This window comes from Pleurodeles waltl, chromosome 8 (genome assembly GCF_031143425.1).
Source record: "Pleurodeles waltl isolate 20211129_DDA chromosome 8, aPleWal1.hap1.20221129, whole genome shotgun sequence".
In the NCBI taxonomy this organism is placed as follows: domain Eukaryota; kingdom Metazoa; phylum Chordata; class Amphibia; order Caudata; family Salamandridae; genus Pleurodeles; species Pleurodeles waltl.
In genome coordinates this window covers 979,330,294-979,355,977 of record NC_090447.1, presented here as the reverse complement: position 1 = coordinate 979,355,977, position 25,684 = coordinate 979,330,294, and positions in this window count along the sequence as shown.

The window sequence follows — 25,684 nt, the reverse complement described above, 5'->3', positions numbered from 1 at the left end:
GGTGGACGTTCTGGATATAGAGTGTGGAGACATCCCAGAAGTGTGTGGGTTGAGTGTCAGGGACAGTCAGATACTGTCTCACCAGTCTCAGGAGGGTGATGTAGAGTGATTTTTTCAAGGCTGGGTCACTGGATGGTTGGGTGAAGGGTACTTTGGTTAATACATGTGAGGGGCAGAGTGATGTAATTGCTTGAGAGCATATGTCTGGTCCTTATTTTCCAGAGCTATGCCAACACCAGGTGGAGTGTGAGTTCTCTGACCCAAGGGAGCTTACAATGGAAGCAGACTTCTGGGTGAGTACCAGAGAGTCTGAAGAGGCATTGGGGCGTGCTCCTGAAGGGAGTGGTCTAGGTGTTTCCCAACCAAGTGAGGTGGGAAAGGATTGCAGTGTCCCAGGTAGGTCCCAGAGTAGTGGGATGGGTGAGGGACCCCATGTCCAGTCTCCGAGGAGAGGGAATGAGGATGGGCTGAGGCCCAGGGTGCCTGAGATCCGGTCCCAGGTCCTGGAAGGTTCCATGAGGGAATGCCAGGAGGGGAGCCTAGCCTGTACCGTAGGGTCACCTGTTGAGGGAGATCCCGCAGTGTCAGAAGAACTTGGGGGGGTGACTGTAGCCAGCATCCCACCAGTTCTGGTGTCTGGCAGTACCACTTCTAGGGAGGGGGTGCAGAAGTCCAGACAGAGGGTTGAGAGGGGCTGCGGACCCCAGTGGAGGTCCTGGAGAGTCAGGGGTCAGCTCTGAGAGCAGAGCCACCCAGGAATGACCCAGGTGAAACCATTTCTGGTTTGGGGGAGATCCAGACTCAGACATATCGGCAGAGGTCAGGAGACCTGCGCCAGCCAGACTCTTGTGTGGCCCTTGGGGATGGTGTGTCCCTTATGGGGGGGTGAGTGTGCCCCCCAGGAAGTCCTGGCTTGCCAGGCAATTGTTCAACCTCAGGGTGGTGACTCTGGGTTGGATGGCCAGGTTCAGGGGGTAAACTCTGGCCTGGTGGGGGGTCAGTGTGCCCCCCAAGAAGTCCTGGTATGCCAGGCAATGGTTCACCCTCAGGGTGGTGACTCTGGGTTGAGGGACCAAGTTCAGAGGGTAAACTCTGACATGGTGGGGGGTAGGTGTGCCCCCCATAAAGTCCTGGTTTGCCAGGCACTGATCCAGTCTGAGGGTACAGACCCTGGATTGGAAGTCCAGGTTCAGGGTGTCCCCCCTAACCTGGAGGAAGGGGCTACTGATAACAGTGCCCCTACCATGTTGTCTACTGGGGGGCCACTCCTAGTTGGGGGGTGCTGGACCCCAGAAGGGAGGGCAGGGGGAGGGAAGCCTCACCCCGGGCCCTAGTCCAACCTGAAGGTACAGACCACAGGTAGGAAGACCAGTTGCAGGTTAACAGCCCTGCACTGGTGAAAGAATGGTGCAGGGCTGCTTCTATCAGCACCCTGACCATGTTGGACTCTGGGGGTGCCACTCCAGGAGGGAGGGTACAGAGCCCCAGAGGGGAGGACCAGGTTCAGGCTGTCATCCCTGACCTGGTGGAAGGGAGAGTGGTCAAAGGGTGCCCAGCACCTGGGGCTACCGCACCCCACTCTCCACAGTCACAGTGGTTAGGGAGCTTTGAGAGGCCTGGGGCCTGGCTCTCATCCCTGACAGCAGTCAGTGGCCACTGTGGATTGCTGTCCAGGTGGACAGAGTTACCCCTGGGGAGGGGACAAGAGTCACACCCTGGGGGTAGAGTGGGCAACACCACTGTGTTGGCCCTGGTGGTACTATCCGACCCCTGGGATACATCTGTGAGCAAAGTAAGGTTAGGTGCTGCACAGATGGTATCCGCAGATGAGGAGAAAGGTTCCCCATGGGTTGGCTTAGTGGACCGTGAGAGTATGGACAGAGGAATCCAATTGGAGTCAGGAAGGCGAAGAACTGGAACATGCCCCTGCTGTTGTGGGCCTGGGTCTTGTTCTCTCGCCTCAAACAGGGAAGTACATCAGGATAGTGATTGTTCTCCCCTGGCTTTAGGCTGGTGGTGGGTTATGTTGGACCTGGCCCGTTTTACAGGGTCATCCCCAAACCTTTTGCCTTCTTCCTCCTAGGTTTTCTGACCTGTTGTTGTTGGCTTTTGAACTCTGGGCACTTTACCACTGCTAACCAGTACTAAAGTGCATATGTTCTCTGTGTAAATTGTACTGTTGATTGGTTTATCCATGATTGGCTATTTGATTTACTTGTAAGACCCTAGTAGAGTGCACTATATGTGCCTAGGGCCTGTAGATTAAATGCTACTAGTGGGCCTGCAGCACTGGTTGTGCCACCCACTTAAGAAGCCCCTTAACCTTGCCTCAGGCCTGCCATTGCAAGGCCTGTGTGTGCAGTTTCACTGCCACTTCGACTTGGCATTTAATAGTGCTTGCCAAGCCTAAAACTCCCCTTTTTCTAGATATAAGTCACCCCTAATGTGTGCCGTAGGTAACCCCTAGAGCAGTGTGCTGTGTGGGTAAAAGGCAGGACATGTACCTGGTTAGTTTATATGTCCTGGTAGTGTAAAACTCCTAAATTCATTTTTACACTACTGTGAGGCCTGCTCCCTTCATAGGCTAACATTGGGGCTGCCCTCATACATACAAAAGACTGCTGCCCTGCTGTTGCCCTGCTGCCTTGCTGAACTCTTGCATTGCTGCAGAAGTGCTCTCCAAGGGCTTGGATAGAGCTTGCCTCCTGTTCCCTGAAGTCTCAGGACCAAAAAGACTTCTATCTTTCAACTGGACTCCTTGCGCCCCGAAACATTAGACGCACAGCTTGCTCCGCGGTGAAAAATTCACCGCACGCTGGACCGGAAACACGCCGCTCGACCCCGTGAGGAAAAGATCGACGCGACGCCTGCGGTGCAACCGGAACTTCGACGCACGGCCCGCCTGGACAACGCCGCCTGACTTCCAGAGAGGAAATCGACCCGACGCCTGCCGTGAGGGAGAAAATTCCACGCACAGCCCACCGGAACGACGCGCAGCCGGACAACAAGCCAAGGATTCCACGCACAGACCCCGGGTGTCTGAAAACCCCGCGACCCGCAGAGGAGACTGTCCGCACGCCGGAAATCAACGCAACGTCTTCCCCGCATGAAAAATAACAACGCAAGTCCGTGTGTGAAGGGGCGAAACCGACGCACACACCATTTTCCATGCATCTCCTCCTCTACGGCCCCTTTGCAGAGATTTTTCACTCCAAACCAGGTACTTTGTGCTTGAAAGAGACTTTGTTTGCTTTTTAAAGACTTAAGACACTTCATATCACTTTTCAGTGACATCTCTACAATTTCTTACTGCATCTTTTATCGTTTTGACCTGCAAATATCCAGATAAATATTACATATTTTTCTAAACACTATGTGGTGTATTTTTGTGGTGCTATATTGTGTTATTGTATGATTTATTGCACAAATACTTTACACATTGCCTTCTAAGTTAAGCCTGACTGCTCAGTGCCAAGCTACCAGAGGGTGGACACAGGATAATTTGGATTGTGTGTGACTTACCCTGACTAGAGTGAGGGTCCTTGTTTAGACAGGGGGTAACCTGACTGCCAACCAAAGACCCCATTTCTAACAATATTTATATATCTATTATTTTGCCTAACTTATTTTTCATGCTGTGTTGATCTCATTACATTCACTTTTGCAAAATCATTTTGTCCTTGCATTATTCATCCGAGTTATGGGGTAAAATTATTTTTGTAATGCAGCTGATTGTGTGTATGGTGTTGGTTGGGGGGTGTTGTGTGTGTCACTCTCTTTTTCCTCCCCCCTCCCTTGTGTGCTAGGCAGCTGTACTCACCGTTGTTGTCTTCTCCGGCGTTGGTGTTCGTGGTGGAGCAGAACGTAGAAGATCATGGGGAAGACATGCAGTTCAGGCTCTATGGCGGCGTGGTTGTTCCCTTTGTCTCTAATGGTGAGTCCTATCCCTTCTGAGCTCAGTTTCCAAAAGGCTTTTGATGTCGTTGGTACCGCCCCGGAAAAGGTGGTGATTTCCTGGGTCATAATATGGTGGGCGGAACACTGACTTCTGCCTGGCTGTAGGCGGTTACCGCCGTGGTGCCTGTTGTGTCCGCCCTGGCGGTCAGTGGTCGGTGTGGTACGTTGGCTGTCTTTCAGAGATCTTTCTGCCATGGTCATAATTTGGTGGCAGTTACCACCGGCCTGTTGGCGGTATTACAGCCACTTTATCACCGACCTCCAGGGTCATAATGAGGGACATTTTTCCTTGTGATAGGCTACCATCTCCACTACTAATAATCTACTTTCTCTCACTGATGTTCAGCGGTAGGATCCAGAACTTGTGTTTAGCAGTACCACTCAGCAATTAGGTTGGAAATTAAAAATCCCTAAATTGAACTGAAAGCAAAGTTGTTTTCGATTTTTAATTGGTGGCTGGTCTTTACTTGAGTACTTTTATTGATTCCAAACTACTTTTTGTCTCCAATTTTTGCACCTTTGTAACTCCTAAGGAACCTGGAGTTGGATCTGGCTGCATTGACAACTCTCACAGTGGTGCTATCGGAAAATGCATTATTGGTAAGGGCAGGTAAGTACCTACACTTAGCAATAGGCCACTGACCTCCACTTTGGCCCAGTTAGGTCTCAATAAATTAAAACCCAGCTCAACCCTTGGTAGCTTGGCAACAAGCGACAAGGCTTAACGTAGGAGACAAATATGTAAAGCATTTGAAAATCACAAAACAGTAAAGGAGTAAAACACAAAATATACTAAAAATTCAACACCAATTTAGTAATATAGACTTTAGTTTTATCTTTAAAATGACACCGAAATGATGAAATTTGGATAAGGGGAACTGGAGATACAAATTTTTAAAGATTAATGCTTTCTAGCTCATAGAAGCAACTAGCGCTAAGGCTTTTCAGGAAAGTGGTCCACAGCACCAGCCAAGGGTTCAGAGGCTCTGGTTTGCCTCTTGGGGTCTGGGACTACAACTCCAGTAATGCACCTTTTCAATTTATGGAGTTGCTCCAAACATCTCCAAACGTCTGGATCTTCTTCCAGAGGTCATGTTTGAGTCCTTGAAGTGTCCACAACCAAGGTTCCAGAAGCTCTGAGTTGCTCCTTGGGAGTTGGGACTTCAATTCCTAGAATGCACCTGGTCAGAATCCTTAAATGGCCACTGGATGCTGGTCAGCTGGGCTGTGCTTACAGGACTTAATGCAGTGGACTCTGGGAAGCTCCTTTGTACCTGTAGCAAACAGGTAGTCCCTTCTTGAAGCAGTGGAAGACAGGCAAAGTCTTTTTAGTTGTGAAGCCCAAGTGAGCAGCTGGTGCAGTCCATCAGAGTGCAGTGTCCAGGTGCACTTTAGGGGTCTAGTAGGGCAGTCCTTCTTCTTCTGACGTTCTTCCTTGTTGGGATCTGGTAGGGAACTGAGGTGTGGGTGCAGCTCTGCCAGTTTTATCCTTGCTCCTGGGTGAACAACAGGGGGTCCTGGTTCTCCAATCAGATGCAGAGTCCTTTCCCGATGTGATGACCACTTCCTGGGAAGTGTGGCAAAAATCAATCCCAGGGAGCAACATTCCTCAAACATCCATCATGGTTGAAACTGATTTTTGGAGGTTATATCTGGCTGAGCCCATCCACTGGTATGGCTAAAAATCTTAAACACACCCTCCTACCCTCTCCTAATCTAATTGGTGGGGCACACAATTGTCTGGGTTTGCAGGATGTGAGGGAAGTGCTGGGTTGCTCTAAATGTCCTTCCCTGCCTTTGAAGACCAGTTTGGCAGCCCTCCCCTTTCTGCTTCGCCATCTGCTGAGGGAAGATCTCCTCACACAGGCACATTCCTTTGTGTTGTTCAGCCCAGGCTACTTCACGTCATCAAGGCAGCCTGGCCAGGCTGCCAGGGGCTGGCCAATCAGAGCAGAGCACTACAGGGCTGAGGTTGGTAACTTTTTAGGTAGAGTTTAAAACTCTTTATCTGAACAAGTTATATATAATCCAACAATTATAAGTTGTGAGATTTATTATAACACTTAATTTGATACCAAACTTGAGGTATCTAATACTTAAGGGGACTTTATTAATTAAATTAAAGTCTACCCATTCTAGCCTATGAAGGCTATTCACTACAATGAGGGAAAATGAATTTGGCTGTTTTACCTCACCAGGGCTTATAAAACTATTTTTATAAAGTCCCTGCTTATAGTTACATGGCACCGAACCCTGGGGGCACATAGGGCACACCTTAGGGGTGAATTATATGTAAAAATAAGGTAGTTTCAGACTTTGGAAGTACTTTTAATTTTAAAGTCGAATTTGCATTTAACTTTAACTTAAAAGCAGCCAGCCCGGCAGGCCTGCCTTTAAAATTACACTGGCCACCTCAGCAGTGCACCATTGGGTGCAAGATCTATGCTGGGGTCCCTAAACCTACATGCCCTACCATATAGTAGGTTGACATAGCCAATTATAAATAGCCTAATTTGTATACTTATTTTATACAGAGCACAGGCACTGGGACTGGTTAGCAGTACACAGGGCACCATCAGAGTCAGGAACACACCAGCAAAAAAGTTAAAAATGGGGGCAAAGAGTTAGGGGGCCTCTGCAATCAGCCCTGTTTTCTCAGAGGTGCAGATGGAAGCTCTATGAGTGAAAATTAAGTTGAAGCTGGGTCACAATGCCAAGAAGGCAGATTTTAAGAGAGCCCCCAGGGCCTGGGAAGAAGACCACCAAGAACAGATCCTCTCTGAGGAAGGGGTAACTGGAGAGGATGAAGAAGTAAGGGAGAGTCTGTCCTAACATGGTTTCTCTGGTGCACCATACAGGGCTGCAAGTGAAGAAGACTCTGCCAGCCTCTCTGCACTTTTGCCAGTCACAGCTCAGTGAAAAGCAATCAGAAAGGGAGTTGCAGGCCAAATTGTCAAGTATATCCCTGGAGGAAAAGAAACTGTAGGAGGAGAAATTGGCTTTGAAGGAAAAGAAGGCCAAGCTGGGTTTGATTGCTATTGAAGATGACAGCAGGATTGGTGAAGTTTCTACATGGGGCCACTCACTCCTCCCTTGCCCAAGGGTATTGTGCCTAACTTTGTGGAGGGGGACGATATTGATGTATGGTTTGCCTCCTATTTCAGGACATTGAGAATGCACAGGGTGAGTCAACAGCACTTGGGAGCTTTACTGTGGAGTTAGTACCAACACTGGGGAGGGACACAATCCAGGCTCTAGAAGAGGGGCTAGCTGACTCTGAAAAACATGAAAGATGTACTGGTGCAAATGTTTGGTTTCACACCTGAGGAGTACCAGAAGAAGTACTTTCCAGCATGATGAAGTACAGGCAATGGTCATTCATCAACTGGACCAAGGTAGAAGCTCTAGGGAACATAGGAGCCAGCATGACCTCAGTGGTGGACCCTCTGGTTTCCCAGAGCAGATTATCCTAGCAAATAGGGTAATCAACAGTGATAATGAAGTGGAGTTTCCTTCTGTTGCAATGTTCACTTTTGACTGGGAGGGGCTTCTGAACTGATGAAGCAAGCTGTGGGCCTGCCATTCTTTTGGAGTGCCTTTTAGGAAACAACGTGGGTACCTCTCCTTGAGATGAGGTGGAAAGAAGGATTCATTCAGATATGTTGTGTCTGCCTGATTGGGTGCATGTGATCACAAGTGCCCAAAAAGCCTGTTGTGGAAGTCAAGAGAGCCTGGTGTCAGGAACAATGACCCAGGTTCCCACAACCAAGAAGAAGGGCAAGAGGCATGGAAAACTAGCCTCAAAACATCCCACAGTCTAGAAGAAATCTGAACGCCAGGAGGAGGATCTGAGCCTAAAGGGGAAGAAGAGCCTACAATGGGAGATCCGCCAAGCTCTCTGAGTTGCGCGAGGTAGGAATACCATCTATGGAAGAATTCCGTTAAGTACAGAGAATGTGCCCAACTCTTGAAGACCTTCGGTGCCAGGCTAAAGTCTGGGAGCAGGGGATACTAGTAGGACCCATAGGATCTACTGAAAGGAATGTGTAGTGTATGGTATGGGTTGGGAAACAAAATCTGGTGAAACCAGACAATTAGTGGTACCCCAAAAGTACTGGACTTGCTCATAAATGTAGCCCATGACATCTCCTTGGCTGGGCATTTGGGGCAGACCAAAACCTAGAACATGGTAGTCACCAACTTCTACTGGCCTCAGATGTCCAAGAAGGTGAAGGCGTTCTGTCACTTCTGCACTACCTGTCAAGTCAGTGGCAAGACAGGAGAGAAACCCAAGAGTCCCTTAATTTCACTACCTCTGGTTGGGACACCTTTTTAGAGGGAGAAGACTGATTTGTTTCAGTCACCTGGACCGCAAAACTGCTTCAGGGAATTGGTTCATGTTGATGGTGGTGGCACACGCTACTAGATATGTTAAAGTCATACCTCTCAGGATGGTAACTGCGCCTATGGTGGCCAGGGCCCAGCTTGGTATCTTTATCAGAGTAGGGCTCCCGAATAGGTAATCTCTGATAGAGGAACATACTTCATTCATGTCTGTGTAATTGACAGCTATGTGGAATGAGTGTGGGTGACTTACAAGTCCATCACCCCTTATCACCCCAAAACCAACAGTCATTGTGAGAGATTGAAACAAGATTTTGAAAGGTATGCTCATGGGATTGTCTGAGAAACTCCAGAGGAAGTGGGATGTCAAATGGCCATGCCTTTTATTTGCCTTCAAGGAGATATCACAAAAGGGAGTGAGCTTAAGCTTCTTTGATCTTTTGTATGGGCACCCTGATAGTCCTGACTGAAAAGGGTGGGAAACTTTTCCCAAGAACCCCAAACAGGACATAGTAGACTATGTACTGGGCCTGCACGCCCGCGTGACTGACTAAATGAAGGGGGCTAACCAAAACTTCTAGGCCAGCCAGGAGTTTATCAAATACTGGCATAACCAAAAATCAAACTTGGTGGAATACCAATCAGGTCAGAAGGTGAGGGTTGTGGAATCTGTGGATTTCAGGGCTTAACTGTCAAAGGTAAAATCTACAGGCTGTCAGATAAAGTGAGGGCCAGAATTAAGGAATAATCCTCCAAACTGTTGTATCTGAGTGTGATTGTGACCTCTAGAAGTCCCTGGACCAGCCCAGTGGTATTGGTCCCAAAGTCAATCTGAAAGGGAGAACCACAGTACTCAGGTTCTGCATCACCTACACAGGGCTGAATGCTGTCACTAAGACTGACACACACCTCATTCCAAAAGCCGATGAGCTAATTGACTGGCTACGTACTGCCAAGAATCTCATCATCTAGGTCCTGGCAGATTGCCCTGACGGAGGAACCAAGGAAGGCATCAGCATTCTCAAGTCCTGAGGCAGATTCCAGTTTACTGTGATGCCCTTTGGATTGAAGAATGGACTTGCCACCTTCCAGAGGCTGGTGAACACAATATGGCACTGTCTGGGCTGGAGACCTTGAGTGCAGCATATCTAAGTGATATGTTCTCTTTAGCTCCACTTGAACCACTACAATGAAGAGCTCCAGGTTCTGCAGCAGGCCTGACTGTCAAGGCCAGCAAGTGCCAGAGAAGGCAGGGGTCTGTATTATACCAGGGCCACCAAAGTGGCTGGGTACATGTACATCCTAAGACAGTACTCTGGACTGATGAGTGTCAAAAAGCCTTTGACAAACTGAAAAAGTTGCTGCGCATAGCGCCTGTTCTCAAGGCAGCTGATTTCAGCAAGCAGTTTGTGGTCCAAACAGATGCTTCAGAATACAGAATTGGAGCAATATTATCACAGCTAAATTATGAAAGTCAGGATCAACTAGTTGCTTTTACTACTTCCCAGAGAGTAGAGTTGGAGTGCCAAAGAGAGTGAAGCATTTGCTGAATTTGGTCACCAAAGAAGCTGAGACTGTACCTGTTTCGGACTCACTTCATGGTTCAAACTGACCAAAGGCATCTCAACTGACTTATGTAGATGGACTGAGAAAACCCCAAAATGTTGAGGTAGTCCATCTCCCTAGAGGCTATGGACTTTACAGTAGATCACAGACCTGGGAGTGACCCTGCCAAAGCAGATGGCCTTTTCAGGTTCTTTTGCTTGGATGATGAGAACTGCCAAGGGAATTGCTCAGTTGCTTCTCACTTTTCATCTGTGTGGGGGTGGCATGTAAGAAAATTCCTCTTTTTGTATGTCCACCTACATTATTTCTGGATCAATGCTGCTGTCTTTTTGACTCTGTACACTTGCGCACCACTAAACAGAGCCCAGTGCATGTGCTCTGACTCATAAAACATGTTCAAATTGGCTACACTGCTGATTGGCATATTTAACTTACTCATATGGCTACTAATATATGATGCACAAGTGTACTCAGGGCCTGTAAGTTAAATCAAACTAGTGGGCTGCAGCACATATTGTGCCACCACTAAAGTGACAAAGCAAAACATGTCTCCAGGACTGCTCCTGCATCCTGGATAGGCAGCTTTAGAATTGTCAATTTAACCTGGCAAAATAAACATTTTGCCAGACCTAAACCTTCCTTTTTGATAATTAAAAGTTACCTCTAAAGTAGGCTCTACATGCCCATAGGGCAGTCCACATGGTATTTAAAAAGTAGGACATATCTACTTACTTTTTACATGCCCTGGTAGTGTAAATTACTCAAAGTCTTTTTTTACTCTGGTAAGGCTGGCTGTCCCATAGAGAAGCAATGGTTTACACTCTAACAAAGTGTAGTGCATAACTTCAATTTGGGGATAGCTAGAAAAATGATTCAAGGTCTAATTTTAATCGAACTTTAAAATCCAAGTTAATGGTCAAGTAGAGTTTTGGATTATCATTTTGAAAATGACACTTTTTAGAAAGTTATAATTTTCCTGACTGAGCCAAATGTGCCTTTCTGCCAGTGTTCAGTCTCACCTGACTGTTAATGGCTCCTCTGAGGCGAAATTAATATTGCTCCCAGATATTGCACATAGGGCTTGGGTTTGGGAGATGTTTTTCTCCCTCATGAGATGGCCGCCAGGGCTGTACCCAGGAATGTAATAAACTTCAAAGAGTGACTACACGTTCACAGGTAGATCTAGCTCAGACCTGGTCCTACCCTGGCTTTTACCCTGCTAGCCAGACACCAATCCCAGTAGAAGAGGGATTACCTCCAGAACCGGTTTTGGTCACAACAATGATGGTTTGCCCATTTTCATAGCCATTCCTTTGAGTAGACTCAGGGACCTCTGCACAGGGCAAGAAAGGTTCTGTCATGTTGATTTTAGGTAGAGAGGGGCACCATAGGCTAGTTTGCAGTAAAACATGCAGGATGTGTTGCAAAAGTGGGTAAGGTCACCTATGGAAACTTCTACTTCATTGATTAGGGAGTGGTGAGGAGTTTCCCCACCCACAGGCTGGCACTGGGCATGAATCCCAGTGTGGTCTTGAGAATACCCTTGATCTCTGGATTACAGAAAAAGGACCGTACCTGCTGTTGTGCCTGACTTATGAGGAGACTCACCAGGTCTTGACCTGCTCACCTTATACCTGGATCTGAAAAACGAACTCAAAGGGTCAAGTGGTTGACTTTCTGGGCCTGCCCTGGACCCTGCTAGAGGCCTCTCCTGGAGTGATTCCTGACCTCTAAGTGGTATCCCTATGGCCCTGGGGTCCCTAGGTAAGTGTCAGAGTATACTCCTCTTTCCTAAACCTAAATGCTTGGACTTAGTAACGTTTTCAAGGATTTTTCCCTAGAGAACTGTTAGAAACCCATGACCAATCTGCCAAGTCAATCCAACAAGGGTGTGTTGCCTCTAGGCCAAAGATTCAGGTTGCCCCACTCTGAGCTTTTTCACAGCAGTAAATCCTTTACAGAGGGGCTTTGCAGTCTTCCTCTTGGAGCCCTGTTCAGCTACAGCTTGCAGCCTTGCCCCACTGGAAGAATCCGAGTTTCTAAATAGTGATTAAGTAGGAAGGTAGAAATGTTCAACTGGAGAAGGCACCAAAGGTATTTGGCCGACAAGGAACCTTTTTAACATTTTAAATTTCTTCTGCTCTGAGCTGTCCTTCCAAAGGTAATGACTTCACTGCCTTGCCCGGCTGAGGAATTTTGACTTCAATTCCAGAGAATATGTCAGAAGGTAAAATGTCCAGCCAGAATGAACCTGGGGCCAGATGTATCATCACGGCCCTTCGTGAATCGGAAATTGCGATTTTCAAGAAATCGCTATTTCCGACTCTCAAAGTGCCATGTATCACTTTTGCGATTCGGTAATAGCGATTTCTTAAAAATCGCAAATGCTATTACCGAATCGCAAATTGCGATACCGGCCCCATTCGCAGCAAGGGGCCTGTTGGCCCATAGCTGCAAATTTTTTGCATTTCCAAAATTGCGATTTCTGAACCAGAAATCGCAATTTTGGAAATGCAAAAGGCCAGGATGCTGGGGGCCGAAGGCCCCCTCTGCTGCACCCCAAAATCATTTTTTGCAACATGTATGGTACACACATGCCAAAAGGGCATGTGTGCTTTACATGTTCAATTTTAAAATGCAGTTTAACTGCATTTTTTAATTTTGCACCAGGTTACCAGATGGTTGCATATCATGGTATTTTGCGTGTGTAAAATGAGATTCTGTGAAAAATCGCAATTTGCGATTTTTTGCAGCATCGCCTTGCGACCTGGATTTTGCGAATCGCAAATTGCGACTCGCAAAATCCAGGTCGCAACGCAAGAAATCACAATTTTAGCGATTTCTACTTTGTGGTCTGCGAATGCCTTTCATGCATTGCAGACCACTATTTTGCACTCGCAAACGGCCAAATTTACTGATTCGCACCGTGTGCGAGTGCAAAATATTTTCATACATCTGGCCCCTGGTCTCTTATGCATCCATGCTCCATCAGTGTCAGCCTTAAACCTTACCTTTAACCCAATCTAGCTCAACAATTTGTCCCTGGGTAACGCTTTGCTTTTTTGGAGCTATTGTTAGCCAACATTTTAAAAATTCATATATCCGGTTCCCCCAATGGAGTTTTATCATTTTGGTGTTTTGGAGATTTACGTTGTTGTAGTTTTGACCTTTTAACTGTGTTGGTATTTCTAAATGCTTTACACATTTTCCAATGTAAGCCTGTCTGCTCTATGCCATAGCTACCAGGAGTTGAGGGGTTCAATTACTGAAACCTTTAATGGACACAACAAAAACAGTGACATTATTAATCCTGGTGGACTACCATGCACCCTAATTAATAATCCACTTTCTCCCAGAGACCTTAACTGGAACTGGCCTAGAGCAATTGTAAGCACTATAGTCATAGGCTGAGGTGGCCCCTTCCAGCCAGCATGCCAAAGTCTATTAACTGAAGTAAACAGTGCTGTACAGTTTAGGGTGTATAGTAAAAGGGAAAATCATTTCTATAGTGCATTCAGAGCCATAAGGATGTGTTACATTGTTTTCAGATGGCCTGTAGTAAATGTATAGCATGACAGGTTTCGATTATTGGAGGACTGTGAAGAGACCCCCTCCTGATCGGTCTCCTTACCTATGATGGGTGCTAGAGCAGGTGTTTTAATAAAAATATTAATGAATATTCATGTATTTTGAGTAATGGATTAGCGTAGATAATGTATTAATCTAGAGGAAAGTAATACACACATTTAAAAATGTGTCCACGAGAATGGCCGCCAATGATCACGAAGAACACTTATTAATGGCTTATTAATATGAGATGATGAGCATATGTTTGAATAATGTATTAATATGTCATATTGAGGCTTATGCATTATGTATTGCCTTTATTAATTGAAAACTTTAACTTATCGGAGGTCTTGTCCTAGTTGCACCGCCTCATGTCAAGCTGTATTTCTAAACCGTTTCAAAAAATGTCTGCTTAGAGAATTAAACTGTGATTTTCCACTGTGCTGACCAAATGTGTTCACAGTTAAAAGTCTTTCTCATGAGAACCGCTTGCTAGAAGATTCTATACTTGCTAAATGTAACATTGTAAGTATAATGTGTGTGAGACTGATTTTCTCAGGCAAAAACAAAGAAAACACTGACTGGAGTATAAGCTGCAACAATAATGTTACCTGACGAGCCGGGTGATGAGGACATTACAAGAGAAGCCATCCAGCAACCTGTGAACCGTTAACTAGTAGAATCTGCAGATTTAAAGTTTTAGTTTTATTGGACAAAGTGTGAACATGTGATCCCTTGACCAATAGGGACTTGGGAAGTAGTTTTAGGAAATCTAACTTAGCTGGACTGCACTGGTGGAAGACAATGCATTTGTCCATTTTCTTTCTCGCCGAAAGGCCATTACTTTACTGAGCGTCTAGAGATGGGCTTAACTTTAATGCATAAAGACTTTGCGTCTTCTGAACTTTTATGCTGAATCCTGATGCCTTGCTGACCGAACTGATGTCCTGATGACAAAGACTATCTTAGCTTGCTGATCCAATTGAGTAGAGGTATATTGTTACGCATGTGTTTGCCATGCCTGTTTGCTTTTGTTCCTAGATACCAACCGCACTATTTTCATAGAGCCAAAGTTAGATGTTTTCAAGTTTGGGTTGACTAAATTGTTTTGCATGAAGCCCAACATGCTAATGCGAATTTGATTTTAGATAAGGGTCCTAGCTCATGAAAGTTTGCTATAGCGAATAACCGTTGATTACTTTCCTTTGCTAAATCAAAATGTATGTGATATCATTTGCGCAATTGTTGTTATTATTACTTTGCACCATAACTTTAGAATGTGTAGTGGCTCAAGTTTTGATTAGATTACGCTTCTTTCTTTGAACAGCCAGTGTTGTTTCTGTATGTTTATCATTTGATTTTGAGATTATTTTACGTGACATTAGCATTGTTAATATAGGGAAATATATAGTCTAACTTTTACTAAAAGGTGTGGTTATTCATGACTGAAAGGTCATGGTGTGTGATAATTACTGAGTCCTATTGATTATTGATTATTGATGTTTTTGATTAGTTATCGATTATTGATCTGCATGTACTGGATCTATGGTGGGAACATCTTAAATGTGAGTCAAAAGGTTCATCAACCTGTTCGCATCCCCTTATAAGTTTACTTACTAAGGTCTGACGCGCTAACACAGGTGTGTGGCATCCGGCCTATTAGCGGTTCCCTCTGGAGCGGCAATAAGACCTAGAAACTGAAAGTACAACATGTCAATGGTGTTAGGGGACTAAGAAAAGCATGAAAGTAGCAGTGGATTTTCATCAACAGGGAGAGAGGGGCGTTTCCAGCTACTTTAAAAGGCACACTGATTGGCAGAAATGGAGAGAGCTATGCCGATGAAACAACAATGGAGCAGGAAGAAAAAAACGAGGCAAGGCAACGCTGAACCCTGGGAATGAGAGGCTGAATCAAAAAAAGCGGACCCTGACGGTGAGAGGCGAGAGGAGGGGTAACGGGAGAGGTACCCCGACCTTTTGGAGCTGGACAAGGCAGCCAACGATTGGTTTGACACGGAGGCGGAGGCACCACGAGAGACACTACAACAACCCACCACAGTCCTGCAGGTCCGTGGCTCGGGCTGTGAGTGTACGGGGCAAAGTGGGGGGGGGGAAGCCTCAATGACGAAAGGGAAGTGCATGCACTGAGCAGGCACAAAGCACGACTCCTCAAGCGAAGCTAACGGTGTCTTTACTGAAAACGAGCCTCTCCGCTAATAACACTGAATTGGTTACACTAATGGGTCAGTTATCACAAGTTCTTGTTTTCACCAGTGTGTTTTTCTTTTCTTTTGTGTATACTTACCAAGGGAACCTTCATGCACGGACTAGGTCACTCTCTCTTTGGCACAACACCCTGTGGAAGAAGAATAGTAGAAAGGAGTCAATATCGCACAGCACAGGTGAAGTGGTGACTGGGATTAGAGTAGGGGAAAACAATACACTTATCGTGTTGTTCTTTCTTTCGTGGTTTTCCCTGAGGGCTCTGGTGGATGTCCTTTGTCCTGGTGTCATGAGGGAGATAACATAAAGGAATATTAATTTCTATGCCTGCAAGGATGAGGATAAAGAAATCACTCTCACCCTTCTCATCTAAGGACCATGTTTGCAATTACGTAGTCTCAGCTGCAGTGATTTGTATGTTTTTATGTTTGTTCTTGTATTGCCTAAATACGTAGTAAACTGACACCATTCATCGAATTACCAAGCGTTTTCTGCCCGTTCCCTCCCACAAGGACATAAAAAGGACTTATAAAGCTAAGAAAGTACTTGACACCTTGCACCAGATGCAACTTTTGTTGGTCACATTCAGAAGGAATACCAGAGGTATATGAGGGAGGATTACAGAGGAGCAAACGCATATTCATCAATAAAACCTTTTTACTCTTAATCTTATTTCAGAGGCTTTGGACAAACTATTTTAACATTGAGAATTATATCACAACTGGCAATCCCGGAAAAAGCCACACGAGAAAGCAAACAATATTCAAGAAGTAACTTTCTTCTGTGTGCAAACCTTTCTCCTACTTTTGTGCTTACATGTGTAATGTGATCACAAACATGTAGTTAGACTGAATGAGTTTCAGCCTACATGAGTTATGTGACGTAGAGATGTTTTTTTCTGATTAATGTGACTGTATGAATTTAATGATACTGCAATCCACAGATTTTCTGATGCATGTGAAATATACCATAACATGATTATGTAGGAATGCAGAAGGTATTTATATGCAATGTATAATGGTATAATAGTTATGCAGAAACAATGTTTGATAGCAGATTTTTAATCATCTATATAATGACTTGCTTGCCTGGTTTGACATCCTTAACATTACCCTTAAGAAATAATAAAATAATTTGACCTTTTCATTAGACCTATGACAGCATCAGACTTGATCATTCAGATTAAGAGGTCATTGGCATTTCATTTCACCATAGACTTGTGGAATTTGCACTCAAAATGGCAATTGCCAAGCATCTCAGACAAAGACTATGTATCACAAAAACAAAAGGTGCGTGAGGTAAATCATACAGAATGCCCTTGCTAATTGTGAAGTGGCAAGTCACAAAGAAGAATATATGAATCGCCATGCAGATTTAGCTCTTTGTAAATCACCAAAGACTCAAATTAATTTTAATTAGACAGGGCATAGCTACATCATGGATCACAAATAATCCCTCCAGTCGTGGTCAAAAGCTTTTCCCATATTCACAAGTTCAGCTGTGAGTCTGGTTTTTAAACCTCAGCTAAATTTATACAATATAAAAATGCCCAATAAAGCCACATAGTTGTGGTTCAAACAGAGGAAGGAACACCAAACCCTTTACCTTATATGCATTCAGCTTCAAGGCTGCCACTGATGCCAGTAAAAATGTTAAGTATGAAAAAGTGTTAGCCACATAAGCATGTCATCGATGTACCATCGCAGGAAAATCTAAAAGGCCTAATAAGAGCTGCCAGTGGGGCCACATGTAGAGAAGACCTGCAACACTTTCCTCAGTATAGGGATTTAAATTCAGAAAACAACAATGGAATGCTGCTTGGGCTTCGTTTAATTACAAAGGATCTAATCCATTTCATTGCATTAGATATGACACTTAAAATAAAACATCCTGAGTATCAATGCTGCATGGTTGCCAGTGTCAACAGCTGCTGACAAATAAAAAAAGATTAAAGTGGTGACACTTAAAAAAGCACAGAAAACCATAGGAAACCAAAACATCACATATGTTGACTCATCTAGAGATAAACAACATGGTGGTATTCACTGCTTCACAAATACACATAGCATAACAATAATACATTTGTCAATATTGCGCCACAAGTTCAGAAGTCTTTGAAGCCTTGGCACACATTTCCTCCTGCGCTGATCCGTTACACCTTAAGCATCTCATTTCCAGCTAAAACTCTAGTATTTTCTGAAGATAATGGATCCCCTCATGGGTATTGATATCCTCCCCTTCTAGGTCCCTAACCAGCCAGCTGATAGTAGGTGACATTGTTTCAAAATCACCCATCAATTCACTGCTTTTGTTATACACTCTAGTAGGACTGTATATTATGTCAACAAGAACTTCACAATGTAGAGACTAAGGGCCTGATTTAGATATTGGAGGACAAGTTACTCCGACATAACTGTGACAGATATCCTGTCCACTGAAATCTAAATCCCATTATATCCTATGGATGTAGATTTGGCTGGATGGGATATCCATCACCATTGTGATGGAGTAATCTGTCCACCAATATCTAAATCAGGCCGAGTCTACATATCATCAGAAAATGTGGGTTGTTTTGGCTAGCTCACAGTACAACATCTAAACACTTAACCTAACCAGGGTAATAGATGTTAGTGGTAACGTCAAACAGTACAATGAATGCAAAAAATTGTCTTGACCATTTGGGTTACTAATAATATATAATATTTAATATTGAATATTTTATATTTTATATGCAATATGTTGGTTATTTGGAGGATTATATAGTAATTTAATTAATGTACAAAGAGAGTAAATGATGTGGATAATTTTGTAATTGTAAGATCAATTTTGGTACAGCTTATGGGCTATTCTAGACATTCAAAGATGGTGCTGACATTTGCACATTATGTGGTAGCTGGGTGATCTGATAGTCCTTCTTTTATTTTTGTCCTTATGTGCATGTTGGGTGTGGTATATAGTTGGTTTGTGAGACACTCTCATTTGTTACGTGACCAAGGCTACGGCTGAAACGCGTTGTTCTGGGAGGAAGCATTGGTGAATAAAGTCTTTTGGACCTCCACTTGGTGTCCGGGAACTTTCTGCATGTAACAGGAGGATTGTTGGTAATATACATATATATATATATATATCTATATATATATATATATAATATATATGATCAATGTGATCTGAGCAACACAACACAACATCTTTATACAGAACAGAACAGTTCTAAAGCATTTATTTTCTTTCCCAACCAGAATGATTTTTCTTTTTTAATCAGAATGGAGTAGAAAACAAAACACAGCCACAGCCAAAACAAGTTTCGCATCACAGACGCTTCTTCAGGGCTGTGAGATCAGAAAGAAAGAAACATAAGAATACAAAATATACAATATGTATATTGAGGCAATAAATAGACAAAATTAACCTAAATTCCCATATATGCATTATTTAAGTTATATCAAATACTACAATATTGACCACTTCTATATTGTAGTATCAGAAAACGTATACGTACAAATTACAACCAGGTACATAAAATATACACAAACCTAAATATTAAACATGCCAAACCTCCAAAATATTGAACATACAATATAAAAACAAATTATATCTATGCCATAATGTCCTCACTACTGCAAGAGTATCTGAACAACTTATACATGCCCAACAGAAAATGAAGGAGAGGAAGGAAATAAAAATAGATACATAGAACCTCAAACATGAAGTAAAATCATATTCATAAGCATTTAAATTACATCTCATAAATTAACATTATAAATAGAATAGAAAATGTGAGGGCAAGAAAGGAAAGAATAAAGAGAAAAGAATACCACACATTTAGGATAAAGTTCACATTAATACTTAATCAAAACTCCTCATACAAATAATATTTCAAACAGTTTGGAACGTGTTCAAAATGTTACATACCCCCTATACACAACTTATTATTATATGTTCATCTGATGTATGAATCTTAATACCGACATATATGGACACCAAACCAATCACCAATCACATCAAGTTTGACTCTTACCTATGTATGAACATATAACTATCATTCAAGTAAGACAACAAAGAGAAAATAATAGTGCTGTTTGCAAGTAAAATTGCAAATGATAAAATACATTTTATAAAGAAATCACATCAGTATGAATATAACCAACTATTACAACTACCCAGATTCCCATACAATCAACAAAATTACCTGCCAAATCTCTACTCCACATCATTCTTAAAGTATATAAACAAATAACGAGCATTGGTTGATCCTCCTTATACTTAAGTGAAATCTGTAATAGAAAATGAGAAATTAACAGTGAAACAAAAAATCCATGTAGCGTGCCACTCTTACACTGAAAGCCACTATCAAAAGACATCAAAAGCCAGTATTACCATGATTCAAACCCAAATTTTACTCATACATCAAACCTGTACTCAAATATCAGTGTCAGGCTCTCTGTAGTAGATAGAGTACAAGGAACTACATACAGATACATAGTATATACTTCAGCCTACAATATATATATTATTCATAAATATGTGCAGTGAAGATTTGACTTGTTCACAACCATAAGTTGGGCTCCTAAACAGTAGAACACCCATGCGATATACCCAAGATATATGCATTAATAGTTAATAGAACTCACATCTCAAATGACCATAGCCCAACCCCTAACAATATCATCCATAGTATAGCTTGCTTAAAAAATGCCAATTGATATGTAATGCCCAAATGTATCCCATTATAAACTTCCAATTGCTGGCTTACCAAATAACAAAACATGCTATAGTGTACAGCAGTAGGTGGCGGTCTGGCAAACAGACTCAACCCTAAAGTTTGCCCTTAAATAGAGGTCAGCCCACCCTTGTTACTGGACTGTTAGTCTCTGAATTAATTGACCAATGGTCAATGCTGGCCACCACGTTTAAAAAGGACCAATCAGTGACATACTGGTTTGCCTACTACCCTTAACAATGTCACAGAAATAGACTAAAAGCCAAAGACAGTGACAACCATGTCAAATAAACTATATTATCTGACCTATGTATAACTAATACGCACTTGCAGGAAACCTAATAAATTATCCAAAATGTAATACTTGCGCCAAAACTCCCACATGAAAAAATATTTTCATTTGTACCGGGATCTGAGCCCTGATTTTTCTGTGCTCAAAACTAGTGCATTCTCTGTTGCCCCACACTTTACCTGATACATGGTGACTGGCCAGATACAACCTACAAGAACACAGAAAACTGCTGATACTAATACTGCCAAATTTAAAAAAAATGTCCCCACCAGGATGTGAACCTTGGTTGTTCTATGCTCAAACCTAACATGTCCTTCACACCATGCTCTCACACAATATGCCACCACTATCCATAAGATTCATATGCAAACATAGTAGAAAATGAAATAATTTCCATTAACTTGCATTGTGAAAATAAAGTAAATGGTGAAATATTGATACAGCTAATTAAATACCTCTATATGTGTTCTATTACCCTGCTATTAACCAATATCTTGCATTATGAAAATATGATTAACAATGAAATATTGATTCAACTAATTAAATACCTCTATATGTTATAACACCTGCTAATAGGTGAAATTGGACTGGTAGTTCTACTGTACACAATGCATAAATTGAATGTATGCTACACTTATTAGAAATCATAATTGCAAAACCCTGTAACAGGTAAGTGTAAAGCTACAAAAATCATTACTTAAAATCACATATGATAGAGTGACCAATTTCCAACGGGGATACAACCTGGGTTACTGAGTATGAATATACAACACACTGTTCCTTAAGTAAACTCCATAAATTACATTGCCCCGGTCATATGAACTCCAATTAATACAAATAGAAAATAGCACATAAAGAGTGCCTGCGTACTAATTTAACAGGAAGATGATCTCTTGTCCACCCAAAAAGATCCAACTAAACAATCCAAAGCTCTGACAGAGAAAGGCAAATATCACAGCCAAAGATACAAGATACCTGATTAGGCCACTTGGCCCTTAATTGGAATAATATCCACATTGAACATCCGATGTGGAAAATCCAAATATCTCTACCAATCATCGAGTATCACAATAAGAACCCAAAGCCTTCAGTCATCAATGTATAGTTGTCAATTGTAATTATACCATGGTATGTAAATTCCTGTCCAAATTTGAACCCATGTTAACTGATTTAAATTTATGAATCCAATATGTTTCTCTCACCCTAAATCTTTTTTCTATATCACCAACATAACTATCTATATTAATGTGTTTAATATCCAGGAACGTAACCAAAAGTAATTGTGAAAGAGAGTGTTCTCTGTGAAATGAGCAGCCATAAGATATTTGCAGTCCTTATTCTTGATTGCTCTGATGTGTTCCATCCATCTAATCTTCAATGTCTGTGTAGCCGTTCCTACATATTGCTTACTACAAACACACAATATGATTTAAGCACTATGAGTCATATTACAGTTAATAATGAGTCAATACCAAATGTATTAACTCCCATGCTGTCAGCAGCAAATGACTCAGCATTATCTACCACATGATTACAACAGATACATTTAGCACAACAGTAGCAAACTTTAGGTTCATCGAGTAATCGGCCAAGGGCATTACTCCTTATTCTAAAAGACAGATACTTATTGGTGTCACTTGGACTGAGTATATTTTTAAGTGTAGGTGCTTTTCTATGTCATGGTTTGTCTATCAGAAATAAATTGTGAAAGATCTTTATCTAGTTGTAAAATTTGCGAATATTTGGATACACTCTTGTATTGTAATCTATTGTCATTACTGTAGGTTCTGATGAACCTGATAACCTCATTCATCTTTTTTTGTCCTGTGAATTATCTTTTAAGAGAACATCTCTATTGACTTTTCTGGCATGTTCACGTGCATTGTTCAAAATATTGGATTGATAACCTCTTTGTAAAAATCTAATTGTTATCTCTCTTTCTTGATTCTCATAGTCAGACTGAAAACTATAATTTATTTTTGCTTCTAAGAACTCCCCATAAGGGATATTATGATTTGTTTGCATTAATTTTCAAATCCTGCATGCAGAACAGAGTTAGTAGAAGTGGGTTTCTGTATAATTTTTACATCAGTTTTCCATCCTGAATATCTAGTTCTAGATCTAAAAAACAAATAATCTTCTCACTATATTCTAGACGTAAGGACACGTTAACGTTATTATCCTTGAGATACTGATGAAATGCTTTAAGATCCAACTCTGAACCTTTCCAAACAAGGAAAATATCATCAATATATAATCCCCAGTTTACTAATTTATCAGTATTTTCCCAAGGACCTGTCAAGGCATGTTTCCTCTCATACAGCTGCCATAAAGAGATTCTCATAAGAGGGAGCAAACCTTGAACCCATTGATGTGCCTTTTAATTGGTGATAGAGAGCCACCTGATAGTTAAAACCAATTGTTAAGGAGTACAAATGTCACAAGATCCAATATCTTCAATACTTTACCAAATTTATAGTCTCGTTGATCCCTAATAAATTTGGTTTTCTTCCTCTCCTGTAGCTGTTCCTGAAACTTGTCCATGATATCATCTAATATGGCATAATTCTTTTGAGTTTTTTCAGGACAATTCATCTGGTCTATTTCTTTATGAATATCATCAATTTGAACCTATAAGGTTTGTGTGTGGGATTCTGCAAACTCAATTAGCATTGCCATCAATTCTCTAGAAGCTTGGTTTAACTGTCCTTCCCATCTGTCAGCCTTCACCCTATCCAAAACATCCACTGTTGGAAAAATGTGGATTCTAAGACATCTGGGTATGCAGTTAGCCTCTAAATACTTCTAAATACTTTTTTAATTACATCAGTGGATTTTTTTATAACCTTTTTGATTTAATGCACTATTCCCTAAACCTTTTAGTTTGTCTAGTGATGTTTGGAGTAGATCCCCCAATGTACTCATAGAGAAGATATTACTGGCAAGTACTTCCCTTTTATCAAAATGTTTCACCATATTCAAACACAATCCACAATTTATATACAAAAATTGAATTGACTATATATACATGTATATATCAGTGGCAAAATATATATATATATATATATATATATATATATATATATATATATATATATATATATACACACATATATATATATATATATTTTTTTTTTTTCTATTATGAACTCCAATGTGGCAATATTTATTTAAATGCTGCTTAGTACACAATACTTTTGGAAGACAATATTTGGGCTACTACATTCTAGTACCCTAGCAGGGTGACTACAAGATTACTCTTGATAAATGATTTGGTTAATGTGTAGTGATTAAAAGATCCTCAAAAACCACAGTTTACCTGCTCATCAGTTATACTCACACAACAACTTTTCTTATGCACTAGGGTGTTTAATAGATACTTTATATTCAATAGATGTGTTTCTAAGTTTCTTAACTGATCTATGTATGCTGATTTTAGTGGTAAAGAATCAGCAAGAATTAAAATAAATAAAAGCATACAATGTAACTGTAAAGATGTATAAGACTGACAATGTCGGTATTGATTTACATCAAAGAATTCTCATTTTCTTCAGATAATGAGAGAACTCTTATCAAAGTCTGAAATATAGAAAATGTTTGTGGGTTATATCTGAATATAGGTAGCAAAATTAAAGATATTTAGGAGCAACCAGGTGACTTAAACAATTAGAATCCTTATTAGCCCATGTCACGAGCACTTTGATCTAGATGTGCTTTTCAACTGTGCTCTCTCTTTTATTCTCCAGATAAATAGTGTTGCTTCCACCAGTTCCCATCTTATAAGTGCATTTGAAAATAGTCTAGCATTTCTTAACTTCAATGCCCATTGGCATATCATTCAAGACACCATTTCTTTATGCTTGTATCATGGGAAGACTCTCATTTCCATGTGCTACCAGTCCAGAAGAGAATTCTACTCAAGGCATAACGCACAACTGGTGATCCATGCAAGGAGGCCCAAGTGTAGTCACTGCAGGTTAATTCTTTGTACCCCAGTTTGCAATCATCACTTTGTTACCCTTGTCATGTTGAAAGTCTGGGTTTAGCCTGTTCTCCTTGGCTACTGCTCTTTCACTGACCTATAAGCTGTACACTGTAACAAGCTTCCTTTTAATAACAGCCTTTTAATCAGTCAACTTTCCATAAGTGCCAGGTAACCCTCAGATAATTGTGTGATATACAATCTTAACCATCATTCAAATGCAGCTACACAAGATGTAAGAGGGATGATTAGCTTCCTATTTCCATATATCGGCTCATTCGTTTCATCTAATCAACCAGACAGGATGCAACCATTTTATCAAATGTGAATTGAAGAGCTATCATTGAAATGGGAGAAACGCTGTCATGTGATCTGCGTAACCATAGCTTATCTCACATGTGATTTGAGAATGCCACACAGTTGAAAAAAGTGAGTTAAGAACAGTTGAAAGCGAGAAAGATTGATAATTTCCAGGCTTAAAATCCTCAACAACAAGATTAGGGATTTTACCAATCAAAGAACAAAGTAGTGACCACAAACCTTATGTTGGAGTGGGTTGTAACTAAGGAGTATACTCATATCAAGCAGTGAAAGAAACTTAAGTGTAATACCTCTTAAAGGAATTCAAAATTAGAAGTGAAAAAATACCATTCTGTAGTTGGAAGCTGAGAGGGGGAAGTGGGTGATGATTGACGACAATTAACTAAACACCTTATATGAAAAAAATCATCTCACAACCTTACTTCAATTACAATTGGATAAGTACAAAGTGGTGATTCAAATCACAGTGCACTTATTTTTTTTAAGAATCTTCATATAAAAGCTGGACTTAACTTTATACTTCCCTCATATATCATGTGTGTAACCGTTATCTTATAACTCTGAAATATTTATACATTTCATGTTGATATAAAGTATCAGAAAAAAACATTCTTAATGCATCCAAGTCAAATACACAATACATAAATGACAGTGTGGTGCAAAATATTGCATAATGGGACAGAAGGAATGTGGTTCTATGGATAAATTGCAC